The following is a 19,476-nucleotide window of genomic DNA, read 5'->3' on the forward strand; positions in this document are numbered from 1 at the left end:
ATTAGCTTGGCGCCTGCTTGTGTTACTTAACTAAAGAAAAGCCAAGTAAAACTCTATAATTCTGTGATTCAAGGCACAGCACTTTGGAGTAAGTGTCGGACAAAATTGTTTCTCTTACCATATGAGAGGTGGCCTCAGCCAGCTTTTTTGAGTTTGGAGGGATTTTGAAGTTGTTGCTTTACAGAAACTGTGATCTTGTTGGGGAGATCCTCTGGGCTCAACATGCTGCAGTTTCTCACTTGTTCCTCTCCTTACATGCCTGCCTCACCCTTCCCAGCGAACTTTCCTTCTGAGGGGCACTGGGGAGAAATGGCCATCTCCCCTTGCTCTCTCCTGGGCTCTCCCCATGGAGAAGGGAAATGTGAGATGATGAGAGCCCTACATGGCTCAGTGGGGTGAGTGAGTGGGTGAAATGGCTCACAGGGGGCCATTTTCTCCCAAATTCTCAGTGGAATCCGAGTCATGCTACGTCCAAGGGGACGTAAGTTAGATTAGATAACGAATTCTCTGCAAAGCTCACTTTCCCCTTGTGGATTTACCTGAATCCACATTTTGAGGAAAGATATAAAAACCATATTGGTCTCTGGTCCAAGTAGTTATTTCTAATACACCCTTGTCAGATACTAAAAACGGTATCCTGATCTCTCTTCCACTCTTGCATTCATGTCTCAGTTGGCTCAGCAATCAAAGCCTGGGCTACAACCAACACCCTCTTTGCCCCGTCCCCGCCCAGCTCTGAGGGCTCGTTCTAGCTCCTCTGCCTGCTTGTCCTCACCTATCCTTGTCCAACCTTGATTCGTTTGGTCTCGGAAATGCTGAGGTGGGTCCTTGCTCTTCCCCATCGGAAACTTACTCTCACTGCAGAAGATGCTGAGCGTAGTAGGCAGGGACCAAACAATGCTGGTGCACAGCGATGGCATTCCAAGATCCAGGGCTGCCCAGCCCCTGCCTCCTCCCTCTGTTTATCCTTTTGTCAACGTGGAAGACATTTTCCAGGACAGAAAAGCCACACATTGCTGGTATAATTTAGAGACTACTGTTAAGCAGATGGTATAAGTGGTTTATTTTTAAGGAGGTTATTACTGGTCACAAAACTTCCAAGTCAGCTATTTGCAAGGAACCCTTATGAAGGAAGCCCCTGTTTGTGGTATCCACCCTCAAGAGCATCTGACAGAGGGCTTACTGTACTTTTGCGCTCAACCACACTTAATCCATTTATAAGACCCCTTTGTATGAGATGCCTTTCCAGAGGAAATTAATGTAGGATATTGCAAACAGCTTTTAAGAATGTCTTTTCTATAGAAGAACTGTGTCGTTCTGAGAGCAAAGTGAGCTTTTTTTCCCCCCACATTGTTATGACTTGACATCTCCAGTGTGGAATGTTTCCAGCCAGTTATGATAAGAAAGCCTGGATTTTTCACTGTTGTGGAAACCACAGTAAAAGAAAGCTATTCTATTATCTATTCACTTACTCTCCTCCTGTAAATATAAATGCATTTAAGAGATGGGTCCAAGTTTGGGGAAGAGAAGTGGCAGCACTTAAAAATCAGGCAATGAAAAATTGCAAGTTCAAGATGACAATGGCTAGTCATGTGGACAACAGAAAATAAACATGTGCCTTCCAGGGAGGAAGATATTTTCTCACCCGGTAATAAATTTTAGATTTTGGATTTCTGGGAATGAAAACAAATTTTTAAAATTAAAAACTGACAGCAGATGCCAACTTTTGGGGGTTTTGTTTCATAAGTAGGGCATCATAAAGAAAGTAATTACCGTCTTCAATTTCATCATCCCATAAAATAAAGGACTGACAGTGTGATATAAAAAGAAAAAGTAAGCACAATCTCATAAAGAACTGTTCTTTAATAAACCTATCTGTATGTAAAATGTCAATACAGTGGGCTTTGGTTTTTCATTCCACAACAGACCATGAACTTGTCCTTACTATTTGGCCCCAGGTCAAGACCTGGTATAGGGAACCGCTGCTCCAGGCATTACGATATGTTGGCAGTGGAGTCAGATGACCTGTGGTCAGGTCTGTGCCTTGTCACAAGTGGGTGTGTGTGGTCTTGGGCCGGGTATTTCTCAAGTTTCATCTCTGCTTGTATACAACGTGGATAGGAGTGGTCCCACTCTTCCTAAGGCTGTTGGGAGGATTTCATGAGGCAACAAGGGAAAGGGACTGGTGCATAATGAGGGCACAGAACTTGGCAGCTCTTATCAGAGGACTGACATACCGCCCCCCCCACCCTGACCCTTCCAAGGACAGACTATAGACTTAAAGCAGAAATGTCGAAAGGAGTTGTCATTAGACGAGCATGATTTTCTGTTTTCTGTTTCTTTGCTGAAGTCATCTGGATTTTATTATTTACATTTATAAGCAAAGCATTTAGCAGATAGAGAATATACATTTGGAAGAAAAGAAACAATATGTCATGGACATGCCAGTATGGAAAATGGAGTTCATAGAGAGGCAAAACTTACAGCTTTTCAAGCAGAGACCCATAAGTCCTGGTAACAGACACAGTCTTGTCTCCGAGAGCTGCTTTTTGCGGTCAGCTGGAGAGAGCTCAGTGTTCTCCTCAAACCTTAGGTGCAAGAGTGCTCCCCCCCACCATTTATTTTCTTTCTCTTGTTCGGATTTTGTCATCGTTAGTCAACTTCTGATTAATAACTTGCCTCATCCGCTATTTTGCTCTGAGCCTCATTCTCACCTGGCCTCTGTCCTTTCTACCTGACAGACTCCTAGTCATCCTTCAAGATGGCCTCTTTTAAAAAGATTCCTTCGTCTGCCATTTCCCTAATTCCTTTTCACTGATTTTTTTCCCTCTCAATCTGTCTTTTTCCATGAAATTATGAGATCTGTGAGATCTCGAAAGGCAGGGATGTCATTATATGACAGGGTAGCATTATTTTCTTTTCCAGGTGCAAAGTAAGCACTTACCAAATGCTTGTGGGCTGGGTGTTGTCATAAAGACATTGAATGAAGATCAGCTTGTAGGTGAACAAGACGTTCGGCGGTGTTGTAGCAGAGTAATGTGGATGAGCCATTTCTCGGGGGAAATGTTCGTGTGTTTTTAAACTGTTGCGGAAAGAGCACTTTCCTCTGGGGAGGGAGTTACTGAACCACAACCAAGCAATTACAACAACAGCAAGTGCATTTTATTGAGTGGGTACTATGTGTTGATACCCAGTGTGTTGATAACAAAGTGGCTTACCTGCATTATCTTCTTAAATGCTTGCAGTCGTCCCATTAGGTCTTCCTCATCCCTGCTTTACAGATGATAAACTGAGGTTTGGAAGGCTTACAAAATCTTATAGGTCACATGGGTGCTGAGTACTGGAGCTGGCACTTGAACCCAGGTCTGATTCTGAAGCTCAGGTGCCTGCTCAGGCCACCACATGCCAGGTAACCTCCATCACCCTGTCTGGTACCCTCAGAGCAGTGGCGAACACCACAGAGCTTGAGGTCGCCGAGACATGTTTTTGCAAAAACATTACACTTCAAAGGAACATGTCTTTAGAAATACATGGAACGCTTATAGCTGGGGAGATTCTGAAAGTTTGCTGATGGATGGGATGATATATTTGGGTACTTGAGAAGACTTTTATGGGGATCCAATTAATTTTGCAACAGCCAACATCTGAGTAAAAAAAAAAAACTTACAGGTATAAACGTGCGGCATGGAAAGAGAAATTGTGGTAGACTCAGCCTAAAACAACTCCGATTAATTTGTATGTGAGGAGCTCAAACCCTCTATGAATCTTACCTTGTGGCAAAGAACCAGTGCCCAATTGCAAAAATGCTAAGTTGACAGCATTCTCCCATAAGTGAAATGCAGAAAATGGGCTCAGTACCAGTCTTTTCACTAAGATTTAGTTCTTTTTCTTTTTTGCCCCACAAAGGTAAACTTAATAAACAAACAAAAGGATTAGTTTTTTTTTTTCTCAGTAAGAATTTCTTCACTAAAGGACTATTAGCTAGCTTTGAAAAATCTGTATTAATGAAAACACATTGTTAATTACACCACTGATTATAATCTTTTATTAATTCCTAAGTCTAAGAAACGCCTATTAACTGGCAACAACACAATTTAGGAAATAAACCACAACAAAATCCTCGAAGAATAAAAGTACTTTGCCACAAATGGTTTTGACCTCTTATCATCCCTTTAATGTTCTCTAACTTTCTTGAAGACTGGGTTTGTGTTGACTATTACTTTCATATTATCCACAGTTTCCTGCGGTGATTGAACTGGAATGAATTCCCATCTTCTTGGAATTGATCCGAATATTGGTTTCCTTTGAAGTCAGTTTTAACTTTGCTTCTGAAGTAGCAGAGGAAGATCAGGATTATTCCCCCCTTTGCTTGACCATAGCTATTCTTGGCCTATTTTAATGTACAAGCACCTGCCTTTTTGGTTTTAAGGCCATTCCAATGAGCCAGGAGTCTGACTGGCTGAACAGAGAAAGACAAATACTAAGTATATGATCTCACTTATATGTGGAATCTAAGAAAGCTGAGCTTGTAAAAACAGAGTAGAATGGTGGTTACCGGGGACTTGGGGGCTGGGGGAGTTGGGGAGATGTTGTCTAGGGGTACAAACCTGCAACTAGTAGAGAAATATATTCGGGAGGTCTAATGCACAGCATAGTGATCACACTCAACAAGACTGCGTTATGAACTTCAAAGTTGCTGAGAGACTAGATCTTAATTGTTCCTAGGACAAAAAAGAAATAATTATGTGACATGATAGAGGTGTTAGCTAATGCTACAGTGGTAATCATACTGCAATATATAAATGTGTCATGTCAACACCTCATGCATTGTAAACATACACGATGCAATATATCAATTATATCTCAATTAATAAAATAAAAATATATAAAGATTTTGTTTATTTCAGAGAGAGAGAGCGAGAGTGAGCGAGAGAGCACAAGCAGGGGGAGCTGCAGACAGAGGGAGAGGGAGAAGCAGACTCCCTGCTGAGCAGGGAGCTGGACTCGGGGCTCCATCCCAGGACCCTGAGATCATGACCTAAGCCAAAGGCAGATGCTTAACTGACTGAGCCACCCAGGTGCCCCCCTAAAATAAAAAAAAATTTAAAAAGAGTGGCTTGAGGGGCGTTTGGGTATCTCAGTCAGTTAAGCATCTGACTCTTGATCTCAGCTCAGGTCTTGATCTCAGGGTCGTGAGTTCAAGCCCTGCACTGGGCTCCACTCTGGGTGTGGAGCCTACTTAAAAAAAAAAAAAACAAAAAACAGAGTCTGGCTTGAAATCTGTATGTGGTATGGCAAAATGTGATTTTAACCTTTAAAGACAAAAGAATACCCTTTATCCTCTACTGTCCTGATTTCTTTGGGGGATAAAGATTAATTAATTGCAAGGGGAAGAAGTGTGCCGCCTATAATTATGTGGTATGTGTAAGAAAAGGCTAGGTCAAGTGCATGAACACAGCTTCTTTTATAAAACAAGACCTGACTTGGGTGAATAAAAGCAACACTGGGAATCGGACCAGTGAAAGAAATCAACCCAGATGTCACTACGTTTTATTATGAAAGTAACAATAGCATGAAATCACTTTTTTAAAAATTCAGAAACAACCTACACTTATTCTCAGTTAGAACTCATTATTGGTCCCTGGTTGAACTTTGGAAGGATTGAAGCTGAAAGAAACCAAGTGTTCAGAATGCACCAGCAAAATTCTCCTTAATTTAATGATTGGGAAAGAATAGGATCAGTAGAAGGTTAGATGTAGCATCGAATCCTTTAAAAAAAAATCTTAAAAGGCCACACGTCGTCACATCTACTGGGAGTAGGTATAACACTGACTTCTTTCAACAGAATTGGGTAAATATTTGACCTCCAATGTCATTACGGTTAATGTATATTCTGGACCTCAGAGGACATTCAGACGGAAGCTGTGGTTTCTGATTGGCTCCCTCCTAGCCTTTGCTTGCTTGGAAAAGACTGATAATATACTTTGTCCTTAACTTGGTGAAGTTCAATTCCTAGCTGTTCAATAGCTAAGACAATAATGATCTCATCCATTGACGATTTAAGTTCATGTGATTTGTAAATCAGTACATAATAATAATAACTTCTGGGTTAATTGTTAACTCTCAGAAAGTATTCAGGCCAATACCATCCCTTTATCTAATCCTGAGAAGATGAGATTGAGATGTAGTTGGTGCACATATGTGCATGAATGTCCCATAAAATAAAAGTTGATTACAATTACATTAATATTCCTAGAACTTGTCTCTCTCTTGTGATTCCCTTTAAGGATGCAACAGACTCCCCTACGTTAAATTACTCATTCTGATAACTATGTGAGAAGAAGAGGCACAGATGGTATTTCTGAGAATGGCATCAAAGCATTTAAAATGCTCATTGGCAACATATCGCATATTTACATGTGAGTGGAAAGTCATCTTTTGGCTACATTAATGCTGCAAAAATAAACAGGCTTTGGTCTTTGATGCAAAGTTTAAAGTTCTCATGGCAATATTTGTTTCTTCACTTTGCTTCCCAGGTACAATAAAAAAGTCAACATTTATCCGTCAACTGCGTGTATTAAACACCCACTGTGTGTTCAGCATCAGGTGCTGTTGGAGCCTTAGAGAGAAAGACATTCAAGGACTTTATAGTTTAATGGGGGAGAAGGAGAAACACAAATGTGTACATGTAAACAAGCAGGGCTGGAGACGTATAAACATACACACAGTCCTGACCATCTGCGCAAAGAGAGTGGCAGAAACTGACTGCAAGGATAAAGGTGGGTGGAATGAGGCAGGCGCCTGAAATGAGGTGAGCCTTGTTTTGCAGAGGCTGTGTTGGGCTTTGAATAGAATTTGCTTTCCATTTCTCAAAAAATCGAGGAGTAATATACACACGGGAACAGAATTTTTCATCCCATTTGCAGTGCAGTTGGTCGGGGTCTGTGGGATTTGAGGAGAGTGTATTTGGAGTGCAGGCACATGCCGTGGCATGGTTCTCAAAGCGGGCTCCAGACCATCGGCATCCAGACTGGGGCACTTGTGAGAAACCCAAATTCTAAGGCTCCACCCCAGACCTACTGAGTGGGAACTGGCAGTGGGGGCCCGGCCCTCCGTGTTTTTCACAAGCCCTCCAGGACAATCCGAGGCTCATGGAGTCTGAGGACCACTGCTCTGTGCGGTGGCTGGGTGTGAGTTTTGCGCCAGGGCAGTATGCCTTTGAAAGGGTCTAGCGGATGTCGGCAGGAGGCATTCTAGAGGACAGAGCAACTGGTGAGGAGGGGGCAGTTAGTGAAGGCCTGAAGGCTCCCTCCAGAAACTTTAAGAGGCTACTTTGAGCCCTCGGAAATATATCTCAGAGTCTGATTCTGAGTTAATGTCTTCAGAGAATTCTAACTTTTGCATTTCCTGACTTTTATGAGCATGTTGAGTGTTGTAATTCCATGAGGCTTTTAGATGTAATTTCCTTTGCTTTTAAGGAAAAGATGAGATGGGGGGAGGGGATTTTTTAGGGGAGGGGTGGCGGCTGGTAGTGAGATGGTAAAAACAGGGAAACCATTTTCAAAAGGAATAAAACATCAGCAAAGTTATTCTTTAAAGACATTGCTGCAAAGCCCGTATACATGTACTGAAACATAACAGAATAATAAGAAAAGCTAATATTTATATAGCTTTGATGATGTGCCAGGCATGTTCTAAAGTACATACATATATTAATTCATTAATCCTCACAGCAGCTTCTGAGGTAGGGCCTATTGTTATTCCCATGTGATAAATGATGTAACTATAGCACAGATCGGGTAAGAAACTTGCTCAGGGTCACACAGCTACTGCTGGAATTGGAACTCAGGCTTTCACGCTGTGTTTTGAACCCTTAACGCTATTTTATGCTGCAAGAACTTAAACACTGGATGACGAGTATTTTCTGTTTTGAAAAAGTGACTCATTGTTCTGAATTGTTTGGCATTTGAGAATTAGGCTTCAGGGCCTGATGATTTTCTTATTTAATTTTCTGGTTGGCCAGCCGAGTATTTCCCAAGTCTACCCAGTTCTCACAGAAGGTAGCCGACGCTGACTTCTGGGTAGAGTAAATCAGTTACAAAATAAAGGTTAGGCTCAGCGCCCAGAGCAAAGCTTGAAAAGACTCTGGAATGATCTCCCCTCGGCCCCGAACCATTTAGCTTGGCCTGGGCAACCCCTGCAGGCCTTGGGAGCTCTGAGAAGCCCGGGTTTCCCCCTGAGTGCAGGAAGAGGGGCTTCCATGGGGTGGAGGGAAATAGGGGGAGAAGAAAGGAAGGCCTCGGCCCGTTTGTTGATAGGGTCTTGTTCCCTTCAGGTCATTCTCAGGACAAACAGTGGTCACCATTTTTTGGTGAAGAGCATGGGCTTTGGGGGTCAGATGACCACCTGGGTTGGAGGCCTGAGTCCTTCAGTTACAAAATGCAGATCATATTAGTGCTTGTTTTAGTGTTGTTAAGACAATGACATAAAGGCACTGAAAGTTCTTAAAACTATACCTGGCACAGAGTAAGCACTGGGGTGCTCCTTCTTACTTCTTCTCGTTTCCTGATCTCCTGCTACTTGCCTGGCACTGTTCTACAGCTTTTGAGAGAATGAATGACTAGCTAACACTATTGCTCGAAGCAACACTATGACCTAGATAGCTACCATTTTGCAGGGGAGGAAACTGAGTGTCAGTGGGGTCATTTGCCCAAAGTGATCCAAGCAGGGAGGGGCACAGTGGGGCTTTCTGTGTGCGGGACCTGAGCCACTGGCTGAGTGGCTCTGCCGTCCCTCGTCCCACAGACATACAGGGTCCCTGCAGGCGCCAGCACTGGATTCAGATACTTGGCTGCGGAGTCCTGGGGAAAGTACTACTGAGTTATAGCCTTGTTCACGCTTTTAAAAAGGCTGGATTTGAAGCCGCTTTTAATCACTTTACTCATAAACTTCTACCCCTCCTGGGGGAGTCCTCCCCATAGATTGTCTTGTGGATGCATCAGCACAAGAAGTGTTTGATGGCACCTGCGATTTGCTTGTCATTTTCTGCCCATGCGAGTGATTGATGAATGGTCTGAGTCACACATGAGATGCTCTGTGAGGGTACGAGAGTAGACCCTGCAGTAGCATTCCCTGACACTTCTCACATCTTCTGTCGCACTGTCACTAACACATTGACATCATACGCTTGGAGCTCGCTGTTCAGTGTTTACCTCTGAAGGACCAGCTGGTCCAAACTAGGAGAGACAGAATGTATGTTAGGATCCCCTGTGACCTCTGACCTCTGCCTAGGCCTGGGTTGCTGTCAGGGTCAAAGCCAGGCACACCGCTCAACCTCATGCTGCTGTTTTTTGCTGTTCTCTGTTAGTCAATCAACGGGTTTGAACTTCTTTAGTAGATTGATTTCTTCTCCTGATGCCTTACTGTGTCCATGTCAGACAAGGCAGGCCAGTCTTGGGGACCCCAAAGTAGGTATCCCTCGATGTGTTGTGAGAGACCGAAATTCAGGAGTGTATATGTTTTAACTGCTATTTCCACAGTAAATCTTTTGATGTTATAAGATTTACTTTAAAGTATACTATATGCCAAGAAAATAAAGAAGCAAGAAACAAAATTTACAGTATCAATAACTACATAAACCTAAAAATACAGACTGTACTTGACTTTTAGGTAGCAGGTTGAAACATAAAAAATTGCCAATATTTGATATTTTTGACCTATAAAAACAGAATGACCCTTGGGGAACAATGGAGTTAAAATTAGGTGAGAAAAGAAAAGATTCAAAAATAGCAAAATGGAAGCCCTCCTCCCTCTTCCCATTTGTTAATAAGACAAGTGATAAACTGAGGGAGTTTAGCTAGAAAATTTAGCAATATCTTTATTGGCTAGGGGTGGGAAATTTTTATAATTCAGGAAAGATAAGTTGGGTGAGACAAAATATTAGAGGAAAAGTATTGTCAGGGGTACTGACTTCACCCACCTGAATAAGTCTCAGTTTTCTCATCTGTAGATTGGGAACACTGTGCTGGATAATTCAATGTGAAGAGTCTGAAACTTAATAGACACTTGAAATAGGCATGGGATTTGGAAGGCAACTCTGTGAGTCGGGATGCTCCACAGTAGAGAAAATCCTTTTTGAAGATGTATCGGTTAGGCCAATCAGTTTAGGATTGGTATCTTTACATATATGTTTCCAAGGCCTGTTTAAAACTTGACGTTAAACAGAAGCATTCCTGAGTTGCTACATTCCAGGGGATTTTAGACACACAGATTTCATGGCCATCATCCAAAAAAAAAAAAAAATCCATTTGTAGTTTGACCACAAACAGGAGGTGATTCTTGTTACCATCAGAACACCCAAAAACATCTTCCTGCATCTCAGTGTGACAAAGAGCATAGAACACACATTCTCACCCCCTTCAGAGGATTCTGAGGAGCTACGGGGTGGGGGTGGGGGTGCGTGGACAGAGAGGGAGCCTTTTCTGGGTAGTTAACAAGCCAGTCAGGTAAGAGCATTTCACAGATGCGTTGGAGAGGAGCAATATCATGATAACATCTGTATTTTTGAGGAAGTCCATCAACAAGGACTAAAGTGAATTCTTCAAATGGGAGTGTGATCCCCATTTCAAGGAAGTGGCCCAATGCTAAGAGAGAACATTTTCAAAATACCAAGAACATGCCAGGTATTCTTTCAAATGTGTAAAAGCATTCATTCTCTTAATCCTGAAAACTCTGGGAGTTCAGCATGGCTTATACAGATGATAACAGTGAGGCAGAGCTGGGATGTGAAGGTTGGTGGTCCACACAGAAATGGATTAGGAAAGCCTAGATAACCCTGGGAGAAGAGAAACTGAATAAGGAACAGAAGCTTTCTTTAAGTCAGGAATAGTGGGAAGAACCACAAGTTTCTATCCTAGTCCTGCTATGATTCTTTTTTTGGGGGTGGGGGGAAGGGGCAGAGGGAGGGGGAGAGAGAGAATCTCAAGCAGACTTCCCACTGCGCTCAGAGCTCCACATGGGGCCCAATCTCACAACCCTGAGGTCATGACCTGAGCGGAAATCAAGAGTCAACTGCTTGGGGCGCCTGGGTGGCTCAGTCGGTTAAGCATCTGCCTTCGGCTCAGGTCATGATCCCGGACTCCTGGGATCGAGCCCTACGTCCAGCTCTCTGCTCAGCGGGGAGCCTGCTTCTCCCTCTGTCTCTGCCTGCCACTCCATCTGCTTGTGCTCTCTCTCTCTCTGTCAGATAAATAAAATCTTAAAAAAAAAAAAAAATGAGTCAACTCCTTAATGGATTGAGCCACCCAGGTGCCCCCCACTATGATTTGTTTAACAGAACAATGATACTATGTGTCACTTAATTATGTTACACACACACACACACACACACACACACACACACACACACACACATATGAGTTCTCACTCTCAGCTACTCTGTTGTCTTCATAAACCCTAAGATAATGCATCTTTCCAGGTGCTGTTAGTGGCTGGTGGCTGGATGGGGGGTGTGTGTGGCCTCAGCTGATAGTGCAGGTTAAGTGCAGGGCTTGGTATCCTAAGGACCTGGGTTCAAATGCCAGCTCTGCTACTAATCAGCTGTGTGACTACTAATCAGCTGTGTGGCCCCAGTCAATTGCCTGACGTCAACTATTAGTAAAATAGGTTTAATAATACCTGCTTCACACAGCTTCTGGGAGGTTTAAATGAGCGCAGAGGTATAAAGTAGTTAGCACAGTCCCTAGCACACAGTAAATGCTTAAGAAACAGTGACAATAGTAGCTCTTTCTAGTCACCTAACAAGGGAAGCCGCCTCCTTTTACAATACTCAACAACGGTTCCAGGTTTGACTGGGGTGTGACACTCTATAAACTTGTTCCTCAAGGTATTGCAGTGGACCCAATAGATGAAATATATTTAAAGTAATGAACTTGTTCATTATCTTGCCAATTTTATGGGCCAATGAACCAGGATCTACACTAATCATGGAAATGAAGTGAAAAAGGCAGTTCTACTAAGCTCAGAGTTTTGGTAGGGCAACTCTTCCCACAGATGCCTCCACTGGGTTTCCTTTTCCCCATTTGCTTTTCTACTTCTGTGCACGAAGCCGGAGCTATGTGTATTTTTGTTCCCAGTGTTCTCATATGTTGATTTTTTTCACCTACTAAAATGTAGTGAGCTTAAGAAAAGTTCAATTAAAATGAAACATAAATATTTTCTTTCTTACCGTGTCATTAAAAACTCTCTCCCCCACTCCTGCGTAGTTACTTGGCACCCACCCAAAGGAAACATTTTTCCCTCTTGGCCCCCAGTGTTTAAAGCATAGAGGAAACAGATCTGCTTAGTCTGTCTCGACAGGATCCTTACATGGGGAGAGGAGCAGAGGTTTCCAAGGATTGGAAAACAGAGTACAAAGTAGGAAAGCAAGCAAGGAGGAAAAAGATGGAGAACACAAGCAAAAAGAGGGAGAGGAGGAGATGTCCATTCTAGGCTTTTCCATGAAATCGGTTTCTGGAAGATGGCATCTTGCCTTGGGTTTCTACATCAAAGAGATAAAACTCACTGTTGACCTTCCTCCAGAAGAGAGTCCAATGCAGCATTATTCCTGGCTATTTTTGGTGGATTCTACCATTATCCAACATAGCTAGTACTTCAGGTTCATGCTATTGGGTGATAAATCATCTTTACTAGCCACAGTGGCATTAATATTTATTGAGCAGTTACTATGTGCTATGAAGTTAACAAGGATTAGTTTCTTTAATCCCTAAAGAAAATCTTATGAGCTAGATACAACTATATCCCCAATGTTAAAAATGGGGAGCCTGAGGTTTTGGGAGGATGATGGAGGCTGGATTCAAATCCCAGCAGTTGGACCCCAGAGCCTTGCGCCCTGTATCATATTCTATAGCACACTCCATGTTTTCAGACACTGTTTCAAAGCTCTTCCCATTCTAACTCTTCTCTTTCTCTCCTTCCTCCTAATCTTCTGCCTTCCCCTCTTTCCATGAGTCCACCCCATGCGTCAGGTTCTATTTTGTAAGTGGGGGATCATCCAATTCTATTTCCTCTCACAGAGTTAAGGTATTCCTACCAGGCATCTTTTCAGTAGTTACTAATCCAGTGAAAATACTCTGGCTCCACAACAAATTCAAATAGAGGGAACTGCTCCATCTAGAGTTTCATTTTGCAAGTAAGTTGTTATCTGTTCCATATAATGCCTTCCTCCCATCCTCCCTGCCCCTCCTCCCCAGAAGCCTTTGCCTTGTCTAAACATTAGGCTTTCTGTTCCAGGTTGGGCCCAAAATAAACTGATCTATGGTGGCGTGCACAGCTGGTGGCTTCCTGTAGAGATTTGGAGGGCAGCGCATTTCTTTTCATCCTCTTTTCTAAACAAATATATCTCTATTTCCATCTTTCTTCCTAGGGAACAGCTCTTCTCTTCTTCTTCCCATACTCTGAACTCTCTTTCCTCCCCTGCCCCCTTTCTTTTATCCATTTAGCTGCTTCAGTTTCTGTTCTGCCCACTTTAAAACAATACCATCGGCCCTGAGGTCAGAGTGAGCTGTCGTTTAACGTTGTGCTCGTTTGCATTGGCCCGTCCTGACATTCATGTAGAAAAATTTCATCCAGAAAAGTGACACAGAGGCAGCTGAAATCCAGATAAGGGTTTCTTCTGATCTTCATTTATCGATACATTTGTAAGGAGGACATGGAATTTTTTGCTTTCAATACCCAATTCCAAATAAGATAAATCCTTGACCCTCAAAAGCAGTGGTTGCTAACACCCTTAAAAATGGTTGAACAAAAAAAAGCTCCCAGGCAGATTGACTTCATGTGGTTTACATATGATCGCACTGTCTTTCCTTATGAGGTACATTATATTTGCTAAGCTGTGTGATTTCGAGTAGCTAATCTCTGTGTGCCTTGGTTCCCTCCTCTATGAAATGAGGGTAATCAGAATCACTACCTCATAGGGGTGTTGTGAGGAATGGATTATAAATGTATCTTAGAACTTTACCTAACATTGGAAGTTTAAGTTGGTACTTATTATCATTCACTTAAGATGCTAGACCTCCTCTTTCTTATCCTAGTAGTAGCACTTTGCTGCCCTGTCTGCCTTCCTTCCATCCTTCATAATGAAAATATTTATTTGGTACCTAATATGTGCCAGAAACTGCTGGGCTCTGGAACATAACCGTAAGCCAAAGGAGACCGAGTCCCTACCTTCATGGATCTTACAGTCTAGTGGGGAGGCAGGCAGAAATGCAACAGTCCTACAAGATGGTGTAAATGTCCTGTGATACATTCCATGAAGGGTTCATGAGCTGGTTGAGGGGGCCCAGGGAGCTTAGAACATGGGGATCTGGCCCAACCAGGGAGGAGAGGGTCTTCCTCAAGCATCCCTCAGGAGCTGATAAGGGTTAAGCGCTAAAAGGCGTATGGGAAACAATGTGGCAAAGCAGGGAGGCAGGAGTGTTCGAGGCAGGGGACTCTGGGTGATGAGAGCAGAGCCGTTGAAGAGGGAGGAATGTGATGCAACAAGGAGAGGGAAAGGAGCCCGAGGCTCGGATTATGTCCGCAGAGCTCTCTGGGCCAAACCTGGGAGAGAGTACACACTTGAGTTAGTCTTTGGAGCAATGGAGAGCCAGAAGGAAAAAAAAATAATTTTTATTTATTTTTTTAAATTCCTGTATAATTAACACACAACCTTATATTAGTTTTAGGTGTACAATATAGTGAGTCAACGATTCTCTACCTTGCTCAGTGCTCATCATGATAAGTGTGCTCTGAATCCCCTCCCCCTATTTCACCCCCACCCCCACTTGCCCTCTGGCAAGCACCAGTTTGTAGCCAGAGAAAATTTTTAAGATAGGTTTTAGGTGTATGTGGGGGGTATTCTGATTTTAGTGGTAGTATTTCAATTTCTAAAAGATTACTGTGAATGAATTATTGTGAATTAATACTATGAATTAATGTGAAGAATGGTTGGGGGGCGGGGCTAAGAAATAGAAGGCTATCGCTGTCACTTAAGACAGATGACGTCGGCATGGCGGCTGGTGCTGGGGGTGGCCAAGGTGGGGGATTTGCATGGATGTGAGGGCATTTCACAAATAAAATCCCATAACGCTTAGAGACGGATGAGGTTGGGGTTGGAGCAGAGAGAGCCGGGTGCCACGGATGACTTCATGAATTCCGATGAGACTGAACACTTTCCCTTTTGTTTCCCTCCAGTGCCCAAGAGGTATAGGTCGGTACACCCTGGGGTCTTTTACAGAGTAGCAAAAGCCAGCAGCCCTGAAACATTTGGGAAAGGCCGCTTAGGCGTGCTGATTAGCCAAAATAAAAGAGGAAGTTGACCTTCAACCCTTGTCTTTGTTTTGTTCCAGCTGCAGAAATCATTTTCGGTTGCTCTCTGACTCTGGTAAACAATGCTCCCTGTCACCTTATCCCTTTGACGGTCGGTTCCACTTGTGTATTTTCACTGGGACATGATTCTCACTGACAGTAGAAAAGTTCAGCAACCAGACCTGCAGCTGTGAAAATACTTGCTCCTCTCCATAACTATTAGTACTTGTGGGAAACACGTCACAGGGCCAACCACTCACAGGTCCTGAAGTGACCCTGTTATTTTGGGACGTAGTAAAGGAAATGATATTTTAAAAACCCAAGTGGCACCCTCTCTGGGTATTGAAAGGTGTAAGTGATAAAAATGGTCACCATACTTGAAGAGCAAGGGGTGGGGGTGTGAACCGGTGCTGGATGCTCCCCAGACTCTCTCCATGTGTCAGCAGAATATATCTGAGCTCGGTGAAACAACCCAGGACCAAAGTGTTCTCTTCAGTTGAATAATTAGACAGCAGCGGTGATCAAGTTAGAAAAGCTAACTATCTTCTGTCCCTGCTTTAGAATTTTTATTACAAGCCCAACACCATCCTTAGGTGGATTTAAGAGCATAGGAGAAAGACTCCTAGATTTTGAACTGCAGTGAGGATAGCCCATGTTTTATTCCTGTTTGTATCCAGGCACATCCCCGGGGCTCGTCACTTAGTACATACTCAGTGCACGTTAGTTGGAGAAAGGATTCATATGTGTTTTCATGCGGTATTTATATGGCATGGCGAGTTCATAATTTTTTGCCCCACTAGGTAGAGATGGTTGCTTCCAGTCCTCCATATTTATATTGAACACTATTTCGCGACAAGGGTGTTCTAACGTGAAATAATAAGGAAATCATCTTTAGTACGATTTTATATATACAGAGAGATACGCTTGCTGGCTGGGTGCAGATATGTATGTTCTCCCTGAAAGACGCTTTAGCAACCTAAATTGCTAGAATGAGGTTATTGATGTGGGAGGAAGGGAAAGTAAGATAAAACTCAGAGCTTAATTTCTAGACAGGATTGCTACTTTCAGAACGAATTTCAAATGCTTCTTGTGTACCTGGCACGGGCATTGGAGGTTTCCCGATGATTTGTGATTGGAAATGACCTGGCACGTGGTCCCGTGGTCCCCAGTCCTTTGAAGCGATTGTCTGTTCTCCTGGTTGCTGTTCCCTGCTTTCCCACCATCAGCTCCCCGGGCAGGACCCCCCTGCCCCATTCCTTCTGGTCTGCACTGTTGGATCGGTTCCTTTACTCCTCTCCTTCTAACTCCGGGTTTGACTTCTCCTTGTTGCTCCTTACTCTGTCACTGGTTCTCAGCTTGTGCTTCCAGACCAGCAGCATTAGCATCACCTGGGAACTTTATAGGAATGAAAATGCTGGGGCCTCACCCTGGACCTACTCAAAAAGAAACTTCGGCATGGGGCACTGCAGTTTGGTTTTAACAAGGAGGTCATCTCAAATGTGAGGACCACTGCTGCTGTAGTATGTAAAGCTCAGTTCTGAGCGTGTCACCACTTTGTTCCCTTTATTGGCATCCTCACCAACAGCCGTGGAAACATGTATATCCATGTCCTTCTATCCTAGGCCTTCTCCAGCAGCACCAGCTGGTTCCCTAGCCATGCAGGTGCATTCCACCCTGTAATCCAAATGGACTACTTGCTCTTCTCTCTGCCCTTCTGCTGCCTCTCTCCGTTAACGTTGGTTCCTCAGCTAGGAATGCCCCCTCTCCTCCCTCCTTGTAGAAACCTTACTCATTCTTTTTTTTTTTTTTTCTTCAAGTTTTTATTTAAATTCCAGTTAGTTAACATACAGTGTAAAACTAGTTTCAGGCATACAATAGATTCAACACTTCCATACAACACCCAGTGCTCATCACTGTAAGTGCCCTCCTTAACGCATGCCCCATTTAACCCATCCCTTTGCCCACCTCTCCTGAAAATATTATCTACTCCCTTCTTGCCATGGTACATAAGATTGTAGGTAGGTAGATCAAATTTAGTAGACATCCCATTTTGCTTTTCCATCTTCTTAATGTATCCTCGATGAAATCTTGATTTCATGCCAAGGTGATCGATCCCCTTTTGTGGAATGTTTTCAGATACTGCTTCTCCTCTGCTCCCTCAGAGCACTGTGACTCCCTGAGTGCATGCTCCCACCTCCTGTAGACAGTGTTTGTATGTGTGTGTCTCCCATCCCAAATAGAGTGTGAGAGCCGGGGAAATCTAACCTGTCTTTTACTTTGACTCCGTGTCCTCCCACAGCAAAGCACAGGGCCTGGGATATACTACACGTTGAGTGAGTGTGGCCAGTTTAACAATAAAGCAAAGTATTTGCCTGAACGTTGAAGTCTGTACTGTGACAGCAGGACTAGGAATGAGTTTTTCCTTTCCAATGTGGTTTTTCTCACATTGTGGAGAATATTAAACTGGAGTCAGGAGACTTAGGCCAGACCAAGCTTCTTTGGTGACTTCTTCTAAGACCTTGGGTATGGCATTTAATGGCTTTGCTTCCATTTTTTCATCTATATAAAGTGGTACCAATAATATCTCTGGGCAGAGTTACAGTGAGGATAACAGCACATGTTATCAAAATAAGATATTACATTGATGTCTTACATTTAAAACAAGGCAACTCGTTTTCTGGTTGCACATAGGGCTATTAAGAACATTAAAGACAACCTTTAAATAGAAAACTTCATGTTTAGATTATCCATGGGGTCTTTCTTCCAAGATTAGCCTAAGATTTTTTTTTAGGGAAATTGAAATCTTATGGTCTGAAATTTGAAGCAAGAAAATTCAAACTTTAGTACCATTTCCCTATTCTTACTTGTTGATGAGAAATCAGCATTAATGCCTACCTTTCAGGCTTTGAAGGGATTTTTCAAGCTTTATCTTGATTTGATAGTTGAAAAAAAAGAAAAAAGTCAACCAAAGACACATTTTCTAAGCCCTTGTCCGGCCCTACCCATTAGAAAAGTGTGAGCTACTGTTCTATCAAAACTAATTAAACCTAAAATGTATAACCAACTCTCAATTACCAAGGTTAATGGGACTACGTGCATACATAATTATACGCTACATTTATACAGTGCTTTTAACTTCTTCAAAGCACATTTCACTGTATTGCATATATAAAACAGATGGATTTTTTTTTGAAATCCACAAATAAGGTAAAAAAGAAATCTTAGAATCAATAATTTCAAATTTCTACCTTTCCAAAGCTATTAGAACTAGTGAAATTGTCTAACAGGGCTTTTTCATTGCCCTATTCTCTCCTTGACCCATCTCAACTAAAGGTGAGAAATGACTGAAAAATCTGGAGGAATCTCTGGAGGAGAGGAAGCCAAGGAGTCGGGCCATCCACAAACTAGATCATTAGCTCCAGGGTAATTAAGAACAATTGACTGTATGTGTGATTATATCCAGAAAGTCCAGAAAGAAATGAAAAGCCATAGGAAGTGATGCGTGAGTAACAGTATTTATGAGGCTCTTGTTATTGTCATTCACTCAACCAGCATTATTAAGCACCTACTGTATGCCAGGTGCTTTCAACAAAGAGGATGGATACAGTTGTAGCCGTGAACAACCCAGGCAAGTCTGCTGTTGTCATGGAGATCATCTTCTTGAATGGTGAAAACAGACAATAAACAGGAACATAAATACACAAACAAGCTAACTTCAGGTAGCTCTAAGCACTGCAAAACCCATCAACACAGGAATGGGATACTGAGTGCCTTGGGGAGGGGGATGCTATTTTAGAGAGGGTAGCCAGGGAAGGCCTCTCAGTATATATTTGAGCTGCAACCTGTCATGAGGAGCCCACCCTGTGTAGGTCTGCTAACCAGAATGATGGCATGAATGAACTCACCAAGTATGCCAGAGGGAGGGAGACCGGGCCCGTCCCAGGTCTGTGGTTTTTTGTTTTGGGTCCTTTTGTGGATATTACTAAAACCTCTCCAGGACCCCTGATTTATCGCCTCTACAGTGGGGGTTGCTAATACTGATCACCTTGACAGGGGTGCTCTGAGCCATAATGGCTAAACAATTGTGAGGAGCTATATAAATGCTAAATAATGATCACAGTAATAACCTTT

The sequence above is a fragment of the Phoca vitulina genome, unplaced genomic scaffold (genome assembly GCF_004348235.1).
Source record: "Phoca vitulina isolate PV1807 unplaced genomic scaffold, GSC_HSeal_1.0 scaffold37, whole genome shotgun sequence".
Lineage (NCBI taxonomy): Eukaryota > Metazoa > Chordata > Mammalia > Carnivora > Phocidae > Phoca > Phoca vitulina.